The following is a 5,160-nucleotide window of genomic DNA, read 5'->3' on the forward strand; positions in this document are numbered from 1 at the left end:
TCATGAATGTACCTTGGCTGTGCAAGCTGGGTGTCCACAGATGTGTAGCCTGTTGGATAAGTGCCTCTTGCCAGCAAGACCTTGAGATCACAATTATCTACCCCTGACCTATTTCTTGTGGACTGCAAAGCTCCAAGGGATTCATTAATTCAATTGTTAATCCATATTCATTTAATATTCATGTGTTCGCTGGTCACTGTCCTAGGCCTTGGGTTCACAGTGATGAAGGACAGAATCTTTTTTTTCCAACTCTATTGAGAAATAATCAACATATAAAATTGTGTAAGTTCAAGGTGTAATCAGGATGATTTGATACAAGTATATATTGTGAAAGGATCACCACAAATAAGGATACCTAATACCTCCATAGCCCCACATAATTATCATGTTTTTGTGTGTGGTGAGAACATGTAAGACCTTTTATGTCAGCAACTTTCACATATTTAATAGTATATTGTTAACTATAGTCGCCATGTTGTACATGCAATCTCCAGAACTAATTCATCTTATACCTGGAACTTTACATCCTTTGACCAACATCACCTCAAGTTTTGTAAGACTGTAGTGTTGTGGAGAGAAATCTCAATGCGTGAGGGGGCTGTGCACTGGGAACAAGTGCTGTTGAGGTACTTGACCCAGCTTTGGTGAGACGTCTTCCAAGTAGAATATTTAACCTTGAATCAGCAGACAAAGATTGGGGAATGGGCATAATAGCAAGAGGGGAGGGAACACGGAAATGCAGGAGTGATTATAGTGTGTGTGGGAAGCAGGAACTAGTAGAATATGTCTTGAACATGGCATACCAGTTAGAGGGTAACAAGACACTAGGCCAGAGTAATAGGTAAGGCTCAATATATCAAGTGCCTCCTATGTGTGATACCAAAAACATTCCCATTTTCATCGAAAAACAATTGGAGAGTCATTAGGAATTTTATAAGAATTATGTCGCTCCGCTACTGGCGGCCCGGGTTCGGATCTTGGGTGTGCACTGACGCACCACATGTCCAGCCATGCTGAGGCAGTGTCCCACATACAGCAGCTAGGAGGATATGCAACTGTGACATGCAACTATCTACTGGGGCTTTGTGGAGAAAAACGAGGAGGATTGGCAATAGATGTTAGCTCAGGGCTTGTCTTCCTCAGCAAAAAGAGGAGGATTGGCATGGATGTTAGCTCAGGGCTGAACTTTCTCACACACAAAAAAAGGATTATGTCATTTTTTAATTTCCAGACTCTATTCTGAAGAAACTGTGTTGGATCAAAGGACTACAGCAAATGGATCACCCAAATATTAAACTTTGTTTCCATTCGGACAGGAAACAAAAATCTTTGTGCAATGAGTTTCTAATTAAACAGGTCTGGATCCAGCAAGGGAGAGACTATCAGTCTACGTTCATTGATAAAGGAGCTGGGAATGACACGGATAGCGACATACAAGGATTTCATTAGGTGAGTGAGAGTCAGGGGTGGGAGTGCATTTTGATTCTGGGAGACTTTCATAATAAACAAAGAAACAACAAAAAGACTTTGATGCAAATATGTGCTTCACGTTAGAAGATGACTCCATATTAACAGAAGTAATTTTATGAGTTCATTCACAGAGAAAACTGATTTACTAACTTGTTTTGGTCTCTTGTCTGGTGCCATAGGCATCTTCATTGTTTGCGGTACTGTCATAGAAGACTTCAATACCTCTCAGTGCTCTTAGCCATGCTGGAGAAAAACAAAATTCTGGTCAGTGTATTCATTCTGGTGGGCTTCCCCACTGCCTCATGGCTTCAAGTCCTCCTCTTTTTCCTCTTTCTTGTGGTCTACCTGCTGGTGGCAGTGGAGAATCTTGTCATCATGCTCACCGTGTGGGTCACTGGCTCACTCCATAAGCCCATGTACTATTTCCTGAGTATCTTGTCCTTCCTGGAGGTCTGGTATGTCTCCGTCACAGTCCCCAAGTTGCTAGATGGATTCCTCCTGCAGAGACGGCACATTTCCTTCACCGGTTGCATGACCCAGCTCTACTTTTTTATCTCGCTTGCCTGCACAGAGTGTGTGCTTCTGGCAGCCATGGCCTATGACCGCTATGTGGCCGTCTGCCACCCTCTCTGATACCTGGTCATCATGACTACAGGTTACTGTGCATAGCTGGTGGCATTCTCCTATATGACTGGTTTCATGGTCTCTGTCATCAAGGTCTATTTCATTTCACACGTCATCTTCTGTGGTTCCAATGTCGTGAACCACTTTTTCTGTGACATCTCACCAAACCTCAAACTGGACTGCAAAGACACATCCACAGCTGAGTTAGTGGACTTTGCCTTTGCTATCATCATTCTTGTCTTCCCTCTCACTACCACTGTCCTTTCTTATGTCTGCATTGTCTCTACCATTCTGTGTATACCCTGCACTCAAGGAAGAAAGAAAACCTTCTCCACCTGTGCATCCCACCTCACTGTAGTCATAATTTATTACACAGCCATGATTTTCATGTATGTTCGGCCCAGAGCTATTGCATCATTTAATTCCAACAAACTAAGTTCAGCTCTGTATGCAGTCCTCACACCCATACTAAATGCCTTCATCTACTGCCTTCGGAACCAGGAAGTCAAGAACACTATCAAAAAGACTGTGGGGATTGGCCAGTGCCTCCTGCTTCGCTGAGTTCTGCTGCCTTGAGGAGGAGTCAGTGTCCTAGCAAGGATGTCATCCTTATGATACTTATCATGGTTCTGCATAGGAACTTGTTCTATAGACCTAGATTCTTAAAGAAATAACAGCATAGGAAGGGAGAAAAAAATTGAAAATATAAACAGGACAAATTATATATTGCTTTAATCTTGAATTATTTTTAATACACACTCTATATAGTTCATAAATACTTTGAAATTACAAAGTAATAAATATTTTACAAATATAAGTTGGTGTTATTAGTACTTTATACATAACAGTCTATTTTATTCTCATTACACCTCTATGAGTTAGTTATCATTACTTATCTGATTTTACAGATCAGGGAACTGAAGCACACAAAGAGAGGTTAAATATCTTGTCCAAGATTGCACATTTCGTAAATATCAAAGCGGTTATTTACCCTGGGAATCTAGCTCTAAAATCCACTGTTGGAGTCTCTCTATATCTACTAGTCTACGATAGTGGCTCTGGGGGCACATTAGTTAACAAACATTGATGCCTGGACAGAATAAGCAATCCAGTCAGTAAAATCTGTGTAGATGTGATGGTAAGTGACAGTGGTGTGGTAGTGATGGTGGTGAGAATGCTGTTTGTGATTACATTGGGTTAATGATGATGGACTATCATTAATGTTATTATGGTAGATCATTTCACAACCTTCTTCCAATTTTAGCCTCCTTCCAGGACTATATCAACTCATTTCTCATCACGCGGGTGAGATCAATAGTTTCACAAGAGATGCAAAAGTTGGTATTACTGCAACTTTTGCAATTGATACGTATCTCTTGAGACTGTTGGCTCTCGAATTTTTGTGGCCTTCCCTGCTATATCGTGACAATTATCTGCAAACTGGTGGACTATCATTACATCAGTATACGTTTGAGCTGAAACCCTCATTACATCAATATAACACATGTCCTACATATGAATAAGGTGAAAAACAAATGCAAAATTTATAAGATAAATGAGATTGTTAGAAGCATTGAGGGACCTGCTGACTAGGTAAAGAAAAGTGGTATACCAGGGAGAATTCTACAAAACTGATAAAACTGAGACTAAAATACGAAAGAAACAATCAGAAAGAGCTAACTTGACTCTATATCCCATTCATTCAAGTGAGACTCTAAAGTTGGTCTCAAACTTTGGCTTAAGCCACCGTCAAGATTATTCAACATTCCTGGACTAATCTTTCTTATTTATTGCTCTTGTAATGTCACCCTACTACTTAAGAATTCTCAACTTGAATTAAACAGGACCTACTCATTTTATTTATTATTATTATTTTGGGATAATTCTAGCATTCATGAATCTCAATAATACCTGATCTTTTCCCCAACTACATCAACTCAGCCTTGCTTCTTACTGATCCCCAATATGCAACACCCATTCTGATGATATTAGTCACCTTAATGTGCTCAATAATTGCAATGTACTAGTTTTTATCTTGCTTAACTTCTTCATTCATTCATTCATTCATTCAGTATTTCTTGTGCCCCTATTCTTTGCCAAGCACTGTAATAACCTGTGAAGATATAATGGTCAACAACAACAAAAAATAGACACATATTCTTCCTTCAAATAGCTGTAATGAATAGGGAAGATAAAGGTATAATTACCTTCAGTGTTGTAAATGTGATGATGTAAGCACAGGATACTATGGAAACAAATGGTAGGTAGATCTACGGTGAGGAGAGAAAACGTTTCAGCAGAAGTAGCATTTAGGCTAACACTTGAAGCAATTAGACAGATGTAAAATGGTGGGCAATAATGAAGGTCAGGTGTTGCAGAGATAAGAAAGACCAAGAATCAAGAGAGATAAGAGCACACTCAAAGAACTGAAAGATGATTAGCACAAAGAGACATGAGGAAGAGAGGGGTCACATGAAAAAGTAGACTCATGTTTACCAATACAGATCTTACCAATTTGTGAATTTTCTCTTACTATATAGGTTTATGGATATACAATAACTTCTACAGAGGAATTTTCAGTTTCTGCAAGTACTAGCTCTTCAGCCTGTAGTGCTTCTACCAAGTGAATGGTAGTCACTGATAGAGTGAAGCAGGAACAAGGTGAGTTGACTTTGAACATTGGCCTCGACTACTGCACCTTTTCATTCTGAATGACAGATGTCAGTTTGTGTTTGATTCCTCACTGAATTATGAGTTCCTCTTGGACAGAAACTAACCTTATTCATCCTTGAATCTACAACATTGGCCCCAGTCCATGACACTGTAGGCACTTGTACTGTTTATCCTCTATTTCCTACCCTCTGGTTATCTATTCTCTGCACTCCTTTGCCACCTTGTGTACCCCATCTTGCAGGGGGTGAGAGGAATTGATCCTGTGGCCTGTATCACACTGGCTCTGTTCGCTTCTGGCTTCCAATTTGGTTGGGCCAATGGGAGGCACCAGCAGAAATTCAAAGGATGACAGGAAAGAGACAATAAGGGATTCTGCCCTGTTTCCTTGTGTTC

General features: G+C 40.1%; 1 pseudogene; it reads left to right on the forward strand.

Moving 5' to 3' along the window:
- The first annotated feature begins 1,649 nt into the window (after positions 1-1,649).
- Positions 1,650-2,683, forward strand: LOC106800869 (olfactory receptor 6B9-like; annotated as a pseudogene).
- The last annotated feature ends 2,477 nt before the right edge of the window (positions 2,684-5,160 follow it).

This window comes from Ceratotherium simum, chromosome 7 (assembly GCF_057802395.1).
Source record: "Ceratotherium simum simum isolate JZ-2026a chromosome 7, ASM5780239v1, whole genome shotgun sequence".
In the NCBI taxonomy this organism is placed as follows: Eukaryota; Metazoa; Chordata; class Mammalia; order Perissodactyla; family Rhinocerotidae; genus Ceratotherium; species Ceratotherium simum.